Below are 17864 nucleotides of genomic sequence, written 5' to 3'. Positions count from 1 at the left end.
TTGGTGCCTTGTGAGATAAATTTATTATTTGCAAGAGTCACTAACACCTGACAGCAACGTGCTTCACAGGAGGATATTTTTAAAAAGCTGGTCAGCACATCTTAAAATTATTATTTGCATCACAGACAAATATTTCAAATATTTCATGTTTCTAACACTTTCCTGCAGCTCTAAAAACACTCAAAGCCTAATTCTGTTCTCACTGAAGTCAATTACATTTTGGCAATTATGTCGATATAAACAGGATAGGGTCTTAATGTAAAAATGCTGTAATGAACACAAGGTATTGCGAGATAAATGGTTTTTGGATTCCAAATCATCTTGAATCAAATTAATCCCTAGTAAATTATTTTTTCCAGTTTAAAAAGCCTGTTAACTCTGTGTCTAACGGACTAAAATTGGTCTTTAGATCTATATATACCTAATTAGCTATTCATTTTATTTTTAGAATCAATTAATTCGCTTTATGAAAAATGCTAGTGTTTTCCCAAGCATCTTTCATCCAAGACAACATTTTCTTTTATACAAGTTGTTGTCTATTTGGAAATGTAATTATCTTTATAAAAAGATAGATTAATGTTTGATGGCCCAGCCTGATTAAATTTTACCTCTTATAGGAAGGAGAAAAAATTATTACAAAAACTATGCAAATAATTTGTTAGGTTTTTTTTAAGAGGACATTATTATTTTGTATAATGTATTTTCTAATGAAGTCAAGATGTAGCTTCTCAGCAATTTATTCCAGATTACAGTTAACTTTATAACTTTGACCTTCTATTTCCACGAACATTGAAACTGTACTCTGAAAATCAAATTAGAATTTGGAGTTTACTGACCAGGAAGATTGTATCAGGAAAACTCAGCCTCTCATATCTTTGCAGGAATAAAGTTAATGAGTGTTAGAGCCTCGGCAAAGCTAATTCATCTACAAATTAATAATCATAGATGAATGATTGCATTTATTTATTATAACATTTACTCAATCCTTACTTTGATCTTTATTATAAGTAAGAAATTGTACTAATGATTCTTTCAGAATCACACAAGTGGAAAACAGCCATTCAACACTCAGCAGCATGAAAATATGCTGTCTAAAACAGGCTCTTATTTCTTTATTTTTCTTATTCTTTTTTCTTCATTTTCTCTCAATGTCTATTGTTGTACAAGAAAAATCCTTAAGTTTGATAAACTTCAGTACCTTATTTTTCAGATATTCATGACCACATGCAGTTGGGAAATACATGTTTAAAATGACATAGTCAGTAATGCTCTACTTATTATATACTATTATATGCTATATAAATACTATACTTAGTATTGCTCTACTTATATCTTTCAGACAGGCAGAAGTATTTGCCTTTTCATCACACATGGGAATAATTAATCTTTTTCAGGGCAATATAATAAGTATATCCAAAACATGCAATGTTCTACATTTGATACTGTACATTCTTATCCAAACAGATTAGTGTTTGTTTTGATAAACCAATCTGTAAGGAAAAATGAAATTTCAGCTACTATAAAGTTTCCATTACTGCGTCTCAATATGCAGTACAAAAGCTCAGAAATATTAAGTCAGACAAAACTTGCAGCAGCTAAACTCATGTTAAAACAAGTTCCGCCCACTCAGAATTTGCTGAGAGAGTAGCCATGAGCCAAGGAAAGGATTTCTGATTTTTTTCCCATTCTTCTTATCACTAAACTCTTAATAACTGAGTGCAACAGAAAGCTTTTGCTTCCTTCTGCAATAGCTATCTCAACACTATCAAACAGCTAGCTAATATAGAACCTTAGCAGTGACCTCCAATGTTTTTGTATCAAGTCCCTTAGCAGCCCAGCACATCTATCACACTTCCCATGCCTTGTCTCCATCCTACCAAGACAAACGTGCAGATAGGAGAGGTATCTCCTTCTTCTRGAGCTGAGTACCAGCATTCACAAAGCACTAGATTTGTCATCAAATGAAGAACCAGCAGCTTTGCTTCAAGAAATGTAAAATGGACATACCATGCAGTTTTATCCCTCTGTTCGAGAATCCTGAGGCATTGCCAAGGTTTCAGACTCACTGTGCACAGTGAGCTTACAGTATATTTATGTTAGTACTGATGTCTGGGGGTGACCACTGAAAGTATTCTGTACTTGTAAATATTTCTGACCTGGTAATCCAAACCCATGTCTAACATCCATATTCCATGGGTTCGTTAGGCCTCTGCTGTTTCCAATACATTTTTATCTTTAAAACGTTTTTAAGTTTGATGTTGTAACTGAATGGTATCACACAACCATCACGCTCCTGTTCCACCACAGCTCAATTTAGTGATTCCTTGCATTACCAACTGCATCTCTCCAACAGGATGACTGCTATGTGGTAGAAGCTCATCAGTAACTGTTTGAATGGGGTGTCTTCACCCTGCAATAGTGCAGAGCATGCAGGATGGCATCATTCTAAGAACTAAATGTCACACTAGAGTGAGACATTTTGCTGTTCTTTCCATTCCCTGAGTGAATCCATCTCCCTGCAACTATACCCTGAAGTTCTCATATTGAATTGCTGACTGTTCCCATAATGTTCTTTTGTTGATCTTTGAGTATTTGAATTATAATACTGTAAATAGCAAAGAATAAAGGCAGAAGAAGTGTCAAACCACACTGTGCTAGCAAAAAACTGAATTGTTCACTAGTTAGAGAAAGTGTTATTAAAGACTGAGAATAAATAAGAAAAACCCACACATCCATCCAACCTTTCATCTGGGTTTGAAAGGTTTCACATTTCTGCATTATCTGAGCACTCCTGAGTGTCAACTGCAACCCTTTTTTCTCCTTCTGCCTAACTTACGGAAGAAACTGCTGGATTAATTTGCAGTTTGATACATATGGACACAGAACTCCCCAAACAAGAGTTGAATGCTCTAGCGGTACATTTAGTTCTAACCATATAAAACGAACTCTACTCCCATTCTTCCATATTCTTCCTTTCCTCCATTTCACAAATGGATTGCAGACAAGGATTGTTTCTTCTCCAGTATGTACTGTAGTAAGCACACAAAGAATTCAATCCCATTTGGAAAACTCAGGCACTACTAACTTTTGGATTTTAAGYCTTCACTGCCAAAACTTCCTTCCAAGCTTTCAAAATTCCAGCTACTGTGGCTACCACTCCTTCTTGTTCAAGTTGCCTAACACAAAATCCAAATAATCTAGTAACTTTGCTGTCAAAACTGCTGGAGTTTCTTCTTCTGCCAGCTGACTGGGCAGCAGAGAATGGCTGAACCACAAGTTTTTCCACAGCAATACAGCTATTCAAAATAAAGTTACCAAAGTTTAAAGCACTTAAAGCAGAAGGATTTTCTTTYTTTTATTATTAACGTCCTTGTCAATTAAACAACATCACATTGCTCTCTGTTTGCTATCACTTATATACCTAGAGACATGACATTTCACTAGAATGTATTTAGTTCTGCCTAGACTAACATGAGGAAGACCGAGCCAATGGTTCAGAAGACAGAACATCTGATAACATAGACAAGGGTACAAGCACTTGCAATTTGTCTTTCACAGTCACCTTGATAATCAAGTGACTCTGTCTTTGGAGTGGCTCTGACATCTTCTTGTTTCAGTTCTGTACTATGTGCTCCACAGATTTCCAGTGACAATATTTGCCAACATATTGACATAATGTAACCATGATGGGTTTACATCATCAAGTTCTCTAAAGAGCGTTTCATCTGATGCTGCAACATCATGTCTGTGGATTCACAGTGACATGCTCAGGAGATTGTCATTATCACAAAGCCTACTACAGTGATTAAGAAATTTACAGCACTACAAAAAATGTAATAAGGAAAATTTACAGAAAATATTTTCTTCCTCCCCCCCCCTTTTTTTTTTTAACTTAACTATTTTCAAGCAGAAACACCTTACCATTATTGCGCAGGTTAGTCATCTCAGAATGGGACTTCCAAGATGCACCATTCATAGAGAGTTTCTTCAGGTAGCTAATCAGAAATGCCAGAGAGAAAAACACACTTCAGTACTTTTATTATCTGAACTAGAATTCCTTTCTCTTCTAATGATTTACAACCCTGACCAGTTTATTCCAGTCAAACATGTATGTGCTTTTTCTTTTAAAATTAAACAGGGGTGATACTTTTCCCTTAAGGATGACAAAGGGAAAGCTCAACCTTTTGACTATACCTTACTTATAAAATTCACCCAGGACATGGGAAACCCCTGCTAAAATCCCTTCTCTCACTGAAACAGATTCAGGGGGTAGTTGTTTTTTCAGGCAAAGCAAGGAAGTTAAACAAATTAACCCACACCCTGTTGAATAGTCTTATCCCTGTATAAGGTGTAGGCTCAAAGGGGTAAGGAAGGGGTGGTGAAAGGCACTCCTAGCATGCTTGCCTTCTTTGGAGGCTCTGTTGGAGGGGAAAAAATGGTCCCTCAGGCACAATCTGAGCAGATTTGCTGGATATGCCTTGTCAGGTGAGATAGGTGGAGTTTATTTCATGTGTGCATACTGATTTGCTTCAAGACATGACGACTGAAGTTTCTCCTGAGTAAACCCAAAAGCAGAACTTCAGACATTCAGACTAGAGAACTTTTAGTCAGAAACTGCCATGCACAGCTATGCATCACCTGAACAAGGGTTTTCATTTCCTTCTAAGGGTCATAATTTCAGATGTAGGAGACGAAAGCAAGGTTAGGCAGGACTTAAGCATTTAAGCCATTTTTGTAGCACAAGCTCTAATTGCCTATAAATCATTTTGTGTTATCTGCTTGGCGCACAGAGTTCGTCTATAAATATATAACTGTTTTAAAACCCATATTTCTGCCTGGCATTGAATCAATTAAAATGGATATATGGCACAGAGTTTTCTAATTGTTTGCTTTAAAGTTCTAGATTCAGAAGAAAATATTTTTAAGTGGGGTGTTGGTTTGGGGGGGGGGTTCTTTTGAAAAATCAGTCTGCTTCTAAGCATTTAGCTTTTGTGAGAAGATGCAGTCTAACAGCTTAGGAATAGAAGTCACATGAACACCACTTTTCTTAAGTTGTATTAAGGTCATCTCAGCTGGATGTATAGCAATAATAGCACTGGCTTTAAAAGTATTTATTTCCTTTCACAAAAAATAAGAGAAATTTACACACTGTCCTCAGTTATGTTCAGTTAATCTGTATAGCCATAAAAAGCAAGTATCTTGTATGTGTTTGCCACCTTGCTGGGACAGAAACTAGTAGTACTCAACTGATACATCTCCTGCTTTGTGCCTGCATGCAAAATAATCAGCTAGTAAGGTGTTTTATCCAGAAAAGTGGTATATCAATAGTTGCCAACCTTTTCTTCCTTCCTTGGAATTTATGGAAGATCATAGTAATAATTTATCGCACTGTGACTGAGAGTCCATCATGTATTAGAGCTCATCTCTTCTGTGATTTAAAACCACCTACACAAGTGCTTCAGAGCTATTTCTGAGATTCCCTGAGCTGTTTTGGTTTGTATGAATCATGAAGCCAGTGAAAGTTTTATAAAGTTTCACTGTTCTTAATTTTTTTATATCTAAAACAAGAGAGAGTTCTACCCTGGGTCTTTTGGGGATACATGGAGAGGAACACAGCTGAACCGTTTGGGTCAACACAGGTTTCCTACTGCCCTTTACTTCAGTGCAACACCAGGTTGAGCACATTGGCCCCACGGCCATGCACACTGTTCTGGGCTGCCTTAGGAGTTCACATTAGCTTGCAATGGAGGAGCAGGATGAGGTGGATTTTAGACACATTCAGCGGCCACAGGGCACAATTGAGGACTAGTCAGTCACAAAAGGAGTTTTGAGCATGAAATAAAGCACCCTCAAAAGGACAGAAGTCTACTCCCAGAAACACTATGCATCGCAGTATAGCTGGAGAGTCCTCAATGGTGGGAGCACAACAGGGGTGAGTAAATCTACTCAATTTAACATAGGTAAGAGTCTGCGATCTGGAGTCAGATCCCAGGAAGGGTCCTAGCATCACCAAATGTCCTCAGCTTGGGATAACTGGCTGCACCCAATACCTGATATACTTTGCTGGACCTGAGTACTACAAATTACATACAAGTATATGATAGGCAGTGAAATGTTATATATTCATGATAATCAAAGGCAATTATAGTTGCATTTAAGGAGAAACAGAATTGTGTCTTTCAGGAGGTTAAAGAGAGAAGATTAACCTTCCTACCTGTCTCCCTGAGCATTTTCTCCCCTTATGAAAACATTTAAATAATGCCAAATTAGAGAAACTGTAAGGAATAGATTCTCTTTCGCATAATCAAAATGACCACGACCTTTAGTAGCAAAGTGGTGGGAGAAATGTTCTGTTAATAAAAGAAAAGCTGCAATATTAATAATGATTCCAACATCCGCCAGAGAAGCCAAGCCATTGTAGTGTTGGTGTCATCCACTCATCATTAGACAATAGAAATGTGACTCACCAGGAAACTGTCTTTGTACCAGGAGTGTTTCCAAAAACACTCCAACCTTCTCAACATCCCCTCCAAATCCAGACTGCACAGAGCTTTTTTTAAACAGTCTGTAGAATTACCTTCTCTTCTCTCTGCGCCTATCAGCACTCATGCAGTTATAATTAGACATAGCTAGATACCACCTACAAAATGTGTCTCACAAAATTGTGCTTGTTCATGTCTATGCAGAGAGAATGGTAAGGAGAGCAGAATTCAGACTTTTCTTTATAAAAGATCTACACATGTTGCAGTAAAAGTTCTTTTAAATGAACATATCCACTATGACTGATTCTGCTGTTATGGCATCTGGGACACTGAGAAACTAAATCAAAAGAAAACAAATGTATTTCAGTCATGTGAGCTACTCAGAGCTGTCAATGTTAACAGACTAAACCAGCTCTTCCACCTTTCCAGTGAAGGAATTGAGACCACCCAAGCACCCTATAAAAGGACTCAGTGTCTGGACTTTAGTAGGCCTTCTGGCTGAAAACTTGTATTTGAACAGTATGAACCAAACAGTTTGAATATCAGTCATAGGCCTTTGTAAACTGATCCAAAAAAGGTACAAGGAAAAACCAACCACATTTGCAAGAGCCTTATGTGGATTGAAGGAATATTTAATGAGTTTGCCAAACTGAGATTTTTATTTACATCCTCCCTTGCATGCTTTTGTCTAAATGAAACCAAATGTATAAAGTAATAGAGAACATCTTTGAACAGCTTGATAAACTACGTTGTCCCTGCTAGGGAAAAAAACTCCATTTAGAATGGGCATTTTCTTACACACAGATTGTCAGACACATACTTCTTTAATCTGGACAAATATGAAAATATCCACATTCAGTTTTGAAAGTGAAATTTAGCAGCCACTTTTTAAAGCATGGTCTTAACTACAGCATGAGGAGAAGCACTGTACAGAGCAAAGGATAGCCACACTTGTGTTATAAATAATATAAATACAAAAACCTTGAATGACTAAAAGCTAATTGTAATGTTCAATAGTATTTTATGCCTTTTTCATAAGTAACCGGCATACATGCACTGTAAATGAAAGAACAAGTTGTCATGCTGTAATACAAAGATGCTGTGCAAATTCAACAACTGCAAACAAAAAGCAGTAAGTACAGTTCTAGGTTCTACACAGCTTCTAACACATCTTAATTTCTCTTTTTGATGCACAAGAGAAATGAAGTTGCTCGATTCCTATTTTAAAGTAGGAAACTTGGGATATTTCTAAAAATATGGTCCACTGAGCTTCAAGATCTCAACTGAAGCATCTTATATCTGACTTCCAGAACTAAGTCTAATTAAAATCACTTCCATAAACTAGATCCAGTGTCTCCAACTGGGAATGCAAAACCAGTGTCCATGCTCCCAAATTCCCATTCTAGGCTATCAGGTAAAGTATAAGACAAAATCCTGGGACTGAGCTAACCAGGGGCACTCAGAAACATGGATACTTACAGGGAATGCTAACACCAAGCAGTTTACAAGCACCTCAAAAGCTGAAACTTCCTCATGAAAATTTAAGGAACAATTTAAAATAGCAATAAAAAATGCAGACAGAATTTGCACATGTATTATTCACAAATAGGAAAAAGGCCTGCATTAGTCAAATTAATTGTTCTTTCAAGTTGCTCACACAGCTCGCTCTGAGAGTTGTTTTCTGCCATCAGTCACTCAGTGCACCTGTGGGCAACCACCCTGGCAGAGCTGTTATTGCTGCTCTGCTCTGGAGATGATTGCCTCTTTTCTTCTTGTAATCATACCAGGCAACTTGAAAAATAAAATTAAAATCATCTAAAAAATAAATCATTGTTATGAATTTATTTTTTCCTATTATAGATTAACACTGTTGCAACCTACCAGCATTGTTTCAAGTAAAATACAGGAAACAAGCCTTCAGCATGAACACTCTGCGATTTGCATACTTGTACTTCTTTAAAGATCTGGACAAAATATTAATGTGACAAGCGAGTAGACGGTAAGAAGTAGCTGAGCATGCTAATGCATTAATGTGCTCATCTTATTTCACAGAAGTAGGACAACACTTCCGGACACTTCAAGTGGGTAACTAACTCAGAATGAAAGTAAATCTTCTCCCTACTAGTTTATGTCACAGGAGTCATAGCCGACATTAATAAGTCAAGAACCGTATTTGCACAATTGTCTTAGTCTCTGTGTCAAAATTTCAGCAGAGGGAGAATGCAAAACAAATCATTTAAGTAGAAGAGAGTAAAAGAAACACTGAAGTATTTGCTAGACTATAAATTTGTCACAGCTTCACTCTTCATAAGCTTAAAAATAAACACATATTCTCCACGATTAATCATAGATTCTCCATTCATAGTTCAGAATCTACCTCAGCCTCACAACACCTTTGCCAATGTTGCCTTGACAAGGTTGCAAGGGTGCTAAAAGAACACTGTCACAGGCTTTAGCAAGCCCACTGAGAAATGCCCAACATTCGGCAAATATTCCTTTTAAGTTCATAAGCTTCGACACTGGAATCACATTAGGTGCTTAGATTTGGACCTCATCCTAGAGAACAATTGTCATGGTGCTGCATGTTCTAGGTGAGTTCCTCCCTCTTAATTTCTCTTTGGGGGGAAGGTGAGATAGAAGGATGCTGATTTTTGCTTTTTTTGCAAAGTTTGGAACATTATACTTTTATGCCAATAAAGGACAATAAAAAAAGATTAACCCTTTTTGCCCAGCTGTAAAAAACAGTAGTCTTGATTGCCCTTCACTTATACTGATTTCACACAGCTGTAACTGTTTATTTCAGCACAGTTAGTCTTGATTTACACTAGTTCAGCTAAGATGACAATCAAATTACCTATCCAGCTGAGACTGCATGCAGCATTCGAGAAGGATGCCAGGGTTAAAAATTTTTGTTTCTACAAACATGCTGTTGGATTTTATGTACATTATGGCATTGCCAGGAGCATAGGCTATATCTATCCTAGCAATTTTAAAATGTGCAGTATGTTTCTCGACACACTAATACAATCACCTGTACTGTCAAACTGTTTGCAGGATCCCTGGCAGACCTTTTGCCTGGGTCCAGTTGCACTCTCCCAAGCAATTCCTGGGCACAACTGTGGAGTTAAAACCCTCTGGGGCTACTCGTGGCAGGCGGCGTGTGTGCAGCCTCCCCAAGCTGGGAGCTGAAAGAACAGAGCACACAACACACAGAAGCTGGCTAACTCATCCTTGAGGCCTGCAACATGCCCAGGTGTTTCCATTTACTAGTTTAGACATAGCCATAAAGTCCCCTAATGCCTCTATTAGGTACCAAGAATGTCTCATCTAAAAATAAATTATTGCAAGGAGGGTGCATGCCAAATTTCAACCTACAACGAGGTTATCCAAAAGCACTGGAGTTAGAATAGACTGTGATGTTACATATCTTAACAGAAGATTGAAATGTTGAAACAATTTTTTAAAGCCTTCTCTTAAAATAAAGCTCCCTTCCTGGATCAAGAAAATTGAGTAATATTTCATGTCTACAGTTATTTGTGACGATGAATAAGAGTTCATCTGCTGACAACCTGTCCCTTATACATCAAATGCTGCTCTAACAGTTAGAGAGGAGGAAGACTGTTAAGTGCAATTTAAGTGAAAAGAATCATGTCTCTATATATTCTAAAATAAGGGTTGATTATACTGCATTTGCATATGTGTCTATAAATTAGTCTACTATAACTAGAAGTTGTCCAAGAATGAGATTCTTACTCCGCCTGTCCCCACAAAATTTCACAGTTTCAACACACCAAAATAGCAGACTCAAAAATCCCCCAAATAGGTTATAAATTCAGCCTCATAAGACCTAGAAATCAATTATATTTGCTTCTGAGAACAAGGTTCTTTGGTAGAATACACCACTTCTGAACCAGCACAGCAGCATTTTCAAATCAAAGGTTTCCAGCTTTCTACTGAAAGCAGAAAGTTTCTGTTTTCAGGTGTTTCATTTTTTTTCTAAGAAGTCAAAACTGTCTGTAAAGAGCACACATTCCTCACAGAAAATGATTTTAATAAAGAAAATAGTTTCAACAGAATATTTTGGGCCACCTCTACAATGAATTCATGCTGGTTGCCTTTTGCAAGTAACAGCATGAAATCGMAAGGTTCAGAACTAATCCAGTAGAGCAGCCTCAGCCCCAGTGAATTTTAATCACAGAAGGCACCCAGCACACCCCCAATGGCCAACCTCACATTATTCATTTAAATCAACAATCAAAAAAAAAAAAAAATCCTGGCTTTTTTCCTCTTGGTGGAGACTTCTTACATTTGGATGTATTTGAATTACGTTGTTTTATCTCTAGTGACAAATCTGTTATACCTTAGCTGCACCAATATCTTAGATGCATGCTATGCCTTTCATTCATTTCCCCTGTGCTTTTACCTCAGTATCTAATGTGCTGTCAGAATCAGAGAATCCATCCATAAGTAGTATGTGATGAGTAACTGCTGTATATGCAAGCACACCGGAGAAATAAGCTTTCATTTTTTCATCGCAATCATTTACATAGTGAATATGATCCCATATAAATTAGTTCCTGTCATCTCTCTACATTTGATCAGTTGAAGTAACCTTCTATTGAAATTGTGGGAAAGAAAGAAAAAGGAAAACTACCAGCAATTTGACACCCCTTTATACTTAGAGTTTGAAGGTTTGTACAGTTTTATATTCAAAGTGTTACACTTTCTGATGGTTTCTCCTCTCAGAAGAGGATTCCTTTGATAGTCAGACAACTTCTAGCTTATCCCTCCAGGCTAAAATCTCTATTTTCATGACTTTCTTTAGAAAATTATAATTTCTGTATACCACAGTATTAACTGGAGAGGTGTTTCTTAAATGGCTGTGGCTTGACAGAAATGCCTTAGCTTGGAAGGACTAACAAAAAGTCCAGTTCTGGAGGTTGCAATAACCTGCAAAGTCTGTGTTGCTGACATACAGCTTCTTACTGTAAAATACATCTCTTTGGTCTTCAGCCAGGTTCTCCAAGAATTTAACACAGAGTTACACCTTGACAGGATTCATCTTAAATCACACCTTTGTCTACACTTCTTAATACAAAAAAATCCACTTTGCATTAAAGTGAAAAGAGGTATGATTTAAGCTCTCAACACAAGGCAATTCACAGCTGAAATAACTGAGCAGCATAACATATCTCTTTCTGTACAGGTTTTACAAGGCATCTGAAATAAATACACACTCTGTTCCATTTAAAAAAAAAAAACATATTCCTAATGAATATTTTCCAATATCTTAAAGCCAGGAATGTTAGGGGGTATGTTTTCAGTGCCACTAACATCTCTCAGGCTTTCTTAGACAAATCTGCCACAGAAAGTTCACTGTCCTGAGAAATGATGATAGAAATGATGGGGCAGGCGTTGCCTTTGCATGACACACATTCAAAACAGTGTCACAAATGCCAGTGAAAAACGTGGTCAGCCAAATTCTGCTTTCTGTACTCAGTGCCATTTATAGGTTTGAGTGGATGAGTGCCATTAGCAGAATTCAGCCCACAACATTTCATTTTCACACGTCTATGTGGTCAAGATGAGCCGCTTTCAGCTCATCATCAGTTAAAAAAAGAAAAAAAAATCAACTAAATTCAAAATTTTTTTCCCCCCTTGAAGAAATATTCTTCAGCTATGATCCACCTTTTTTCTGTCTAGGAAAACTGGTCAGACTGTAACTCCAGCAGGCTAAAATTTACCTAGAACATAATTAATAACTAGTGTGAGAAAGCAGAGCATGTAAAGTGGGCTCCCCCCAGACTACAGTGAGGGCAAAAGCATCATAATTAGCAGCTGCCTTAGCTTGTTCCTAAGTGGGGGAAAAAAMCACAATCACTGAAAGAATTATTCCTGCTTCAGCCATTGCACGAGATCCAAAACTCCAATTGCTCTTCATATAGTAATTAATCAGTTCCCACAGAAACACGAGCAGGATTGCTCTCTCCCATTCCCTGTGACGGCAAGTAGCTCACACGAGATGTCTTAAAAATTCTTAAGTGGCAAGCCAAATTACTGATGAACCAACAGCTAAAGTGTCAGGTTTATTTGCACTAGTATTCAAGACTGAGGGTGCATATCTGAAGCTAATGAGAATGGAAAAATATGGACTGAAAAATCAAGGAGCTGCACAATTCCTGAGCTATCTGCCTAAGAGGAAGGGGGCAATAATAAAACAAAAGACTTCAACAGACAAACTGGTTCAGAAATTGCATTTTTATAAATTAAAGCAATAGACCTAATTTGAAAAGATCAAATGATATTCTGAAGGTTTTAATATTAATACCTGTCTGTAGTTATGAAAATGCTCATGGCTTTTAAAGACTGTTTCCAAAATGTCGCAAATTTTAATGCAAATGTTTATTCATCCAAAAATGAGCACTGGTTATTCATTGCTGATTATTTTCCAATTTAAAAAGTTTTAATATTAGGCAGCCATTGCAATGCTATGTGATCCAGCTGACTAACCACAACACAAACTTATATAAGAAAGAAAAAAGCCCAACCAAAAAAAACAGTTTGAAAGTCCAACAAGATGAGAATTATTTATATGATTTATCCCAAAATTGCTCAAAAATAGAAAGCCTTCAAGGAACGAGGAAAATATTGGTTTGTTAAGTTTACTAAGCAAAACAAATAAACAAAAATTCACTAGCTACAGTGACATAGACGGCCATTTGACTGCTGGAGTGTACTGATATATTATTAGTTAAAAAAAAATGAGGAAAGGATTTTCATCTTTTGCAAATCAGTGTTGCATTTGTATTTTTCATTGTGAAATAGGATGGTAAGAGGATTTCATAACATCATTTGATTTTATTTATGCAATTCATACCAAATCCAGCCATGATCTCCATTGTATTTTTAAACATTACAGTCTTATTTAAACATATTTTATTTCAAAAGAGCAATTTTAGGTTGAAACATACATACTAAATATGCAAAAATCCTACATTCACTTCATGAAAAGGTCTCCTGTGGACTTCATTAAAGTAATGTAGGATCAGAAAAAGAGATCCTTTTCCCAGGAATTTTGGAAGATAAACTGCCTTCATGAAAAACAAACTCCCCACAAACCCATTGCCACTGATGTGAAGAGTACTGGGCATTTATATTAACCCTTTAAATCAATTTACTAGCAGATTTGGGTTCACTCAAACTCCTTTGAGTTTAGGCTCCAAGGCTTCTTTACAGCTACACACAATATGGGACGCCCTCTTATGGGGATGCTACAACACAAATCTTCCAAGGAGAAAATATGCATATTCCTTTGCAATGTGCTAGAGAGAAATCATCAGGTCATACATCTATATAACAATATGCATAGCAGAAAGGTCCACAGATAGAATTCATGAAAACATACCAGTTTTTTTTCCTCAGCTGTGCCCAACTGGTATAACATGCCTCAACAGGCAAACAAGCCTGATCAACTTTAGAGCAGACCTCCCCTATATAATTTTTGTCTAGGCAAGACAAAGAACGTTATAGATGTTTCCCTGCTAGCTCCATTATATCAGTTGGAAACCAAATGCAGCCAAAAATGACTTCTGCTTCTTCAAAACCTAAGATTTCTAATTTTGCACCTGTTACTGAGAATAAACACAACAAATCTTGTAACAGATATACTTTACTGCCCACTTTTGAATATTGCTACTGCACTTGTTTTACTGTTTTGGATATTCTCCTTAATGTCTGAATTATCTGCCATTAAAATTCATGTCCTCTCCTACACTAGGCTGCATATCATCTGAGCTGGAAGTAGGCTGCTGTGACATTCATAGCAATGCATGTCTTAGGGCAGAAAAAGCCTGTAAAGGAAAGTATGCATCAGTAGCACAGCAGAAGACCAGCTCACGCATTGAATGAATTTGTGATGAATATCATGCACACGCTTGTACAGTCAGTCGTGCATCCAACACACTCAGCTCACCGAAACCCACAAGCCCCATCAGCCTTGTTCAGAAGAGACATCCTAGATGATGATAACATTGCTTGAGATTACTGGTTCACATAATACACATTTTTTGAAGCAACTCTTTCTTGCTTTAAAAATTTGAGTGAATCTCTATCCAGCTTCCTGTCTGAAAAGAACAGACCAGGCAAATCTACATTGGCTATTTTGATGGGAGATTTGGGGGGAAAAGGGATAACTAACAACCAGTTTGCACACAATTTTCAGGGCCCTGAGGGCACCACTAGCTCTTACTGACCCTGACCAGCCTCACATGGGACCCCCCCCACCCACACCCCTGCCCCATTTCAGCTCAGGCCCCAGACCCTAGCCCTTGCCTGAGCTACATCGAAGCTGTGCCTATGCCCAGCAGGGCCCTCCTGAGTCTGCCTGGACTTCCCAGGCTGAGCCCAGACCTAGCCCGTCACCTCGCCTTATCGAATGGTCACCAGGCCCTCGGTGGATCTTGTCACTCTCACCACCTTAGCCCTGGTTCCAGGGGTCTTGCAACCACTGCCCCACCTGTGCCGGGAGTCACCCTTGGCTCAGCAAGCAATCCCACTCCTGCTGCTCCCTGACAACACTGACGCACACTTTTCCATTGTAACATTGGAGATCACTGAGAATTTTTTATAAGATATTTCACCTTACAAAATGGCAAAAAATGTCAGCATTTACAGAAACGTATTGCTTTTCCTATAAAGGTGTCACTGACAAAAGTACTCAGATCCAAGCTGAAATTTCTGGTCAAAATCGACGAACCACTTCCTATACGATTGTAATCTCAAATTGGGAACAAGCAGGATATGAACCTGAAATTTCTGTGTCTCTGATAAGAGCCCTAGTCACTGACATGCTTGCTGCATGTGCATGCCTGTGCTCACACACACGCTTTCCTAAATCAGGTTTATTTAACTGTGATGTTGTACATGGAAAGCTAATTTGACTTCTTAGAGAATTTTGAAATTTTATGGGTTGGGTTGTTTGTTTGTTTTTTCCATTCTGATTCTGATAGAAAAAGTGGAAACATTTCAAAATTCTCACAAGAAGAAATGGGGAAAAGGTCCTTAAATGAAATGGGGTTAGTCATTCAAGGAAGAGAAGCCGCTCTCCAAGACTCTGAGTTATCAGTTTCTGAGATAATCTAGTCAGCAGTCTAACAATAAGTTTGAAGGAAAAATCAGCAGGAAAGTGGGCATATTTCAACAAAAATTTTGAAGTCATGCCACCCAGGCAGATTTCTGTTGAAATTGAGCCCTTCCCCATCATACATTATGATTTTGACAAGTTGGTAAATTCCAGTCAAGAACCTTTTCATGAAGAATGGTTGGACAAGTTCCTCTGAGAAATACTGATGTGAAAAGTAGCCTCTTAATTCACTGACCAATCCTCCATTCTCATTCTTAGGTATAAAATATCAATATGCAGCTGCAAATGTTACTTCTTGGAAGAGTAGCATGAGGAAGGCCTTTCAGCTACAGGTAACACTACACCAAGGAYGAAAGAGGAGGCAAGACATGATCAGCCAGATCCCAGGGGAATGAGACAGCAAGCCCCAGATCACAGTTTGAGAATTGTCACTTAAGACAATATCCAGCTTCAACCTTTGAAATCATAACACTATGGAAAGTATTCCAGGCTCCTCTAAGACTACGAAAGTAACAAGAGGACTATATGATCTATTTGTTCTTTGGTCTGATATACTGAAATAGCTCTTGACAGCAGGCAAATTGATAATAAAAAGTGAAGCTTTCCCACTTCTCTTCTAAGCACATGTTTAGATGTTGTATATCTCCTCTCCACCCATTAAGTGATAGATCTAAAAATTAAAAAGGAACCGAAGAAGTGGCAAGATCTAACGCCTGTTGGACTAAATATGTAAATTATGAAATCAAGTCTTAGACCTTAAGTCAGAGTACTGGTAAATCAAGCAAGTGATGAAAGCAGTGTTCACCCTTAGAAAGGGTGCTGATTTTATCTGCGACATTTCTAGCCTTCAGAAGTCTACCATATTTTTCATATAAGATCAAAGAAAATGTATTAAGATTTGCATATGGTTTTACTGTATATACCCCCCATCCCTTTGCATCTCTCTCAGTCCCTAACTTCAAACACTGCAAAATACTGAAATCTTTAGTTTAAAAGAAACAAAAAGCCCCTCCACTTCAGATAACTAAATGCATATTGAAATTAATGGGAATCATTTGATTCCTTCCTATGACAAAATAAAAATCAGACAATTTCTGGAAAAGGAGTATCTTTAATCTCCCAGGTGAAACATGAGAGTAGAAAAGTGTGATTTCCTAATGAAAGCCTTTATGTTATTCTCACATTTTTCTGCATGCAATTTTTGCAGTGTTTGTTTGTATAGCTATAAATTGGCTTATGTTGTTTGAATTTCTTAGCCAAGCATTTTGCTTTTATTGTAATACAGTTTTATGATAATTAAAAAGAACTTGTCATATTTAAATATTTTTTTCATGATTGGCATTAAAAYATTCAGTGTGAGGAATTAACAAGAGTATTGAATTAAATGTGTCAAATGCATCCAATTTTTAAAACCTCAACATAATAAACACAAAGCACAGGACTTATTTTATCTGCATAAATGATATTCAAAAGCTTAGAGCTGTCTCATTATAAGGTGCTTTTTAATATTGCCCCCATAATGAACCCACTCCTCCTTTTATTGAGATGATGTTTATGGTTTTGTATTCGTTAAGAGTGATACAAGGCTGGGATCCATCCTGCAACTATTTATGAATGCAAACAGCTTTGTGCAAGGGATCTCAGTTGCCTACCTCTATGTTACAAAAACAAAGAAGTCTTCTCAGGACTGAGCGTATACCCCAGCTGTGTTTTGAATCCTGAGGGATGCTACACAAACACACACCAGCAACCTCACTTCTCTCTCCAATCTGTTTTTCACACACTCCTATTCATTCCCTTACATTCCTATTCAGCAGAACCAGGGGCACATCTATCTAAGCAGASCAACACCTCAGGTCATGTAGAAGTGCTGCAAATAACCAAGAGGATCACACACGCAAAAATTATCATGATTGCTCAAAGGAAGTAAGGCTGTAAAAATATTCAGTTTTGGTCCATATATGTCACTAATTTCTGAATTTTATTAACTGAAAAATCCTTCCAAAAGTGGATTACACTTGAGAACGGTCAAGCTCTTCACCCTGTCAAGTATTTTCTGCCTGCCAGAATCATAATACATACCATTGAAAGTAATGCTCATTTCTTCTTGCTGAAGACTCCCAGGAAGATTGTATTAGACAAAGGCAACTACCCACAGTATAGCATTTCATACCCACTCCAAGAGGTAAACCATCGCAAACAGAAATTAAAATTCCAGTGCCTGCTATAGGGTTCTCATG

This window comes from Apteryx rowi, unplaced genomic scaffold (genome assembly GCF_003343035.1).
Source record: "Apteryx rowi isolate R43461 unplaced genomic scaffold, aptRow1 scaffold_371, whole genome shotgun sequence".
NCBI lineage: Eukaryota > Metazoa > Chordata > Aves > Apterygiformes > Apterygidae > Apteryx > Apteryx rowi.
This window is presented reverse-complemented; position numbering follows the sequence as displayed.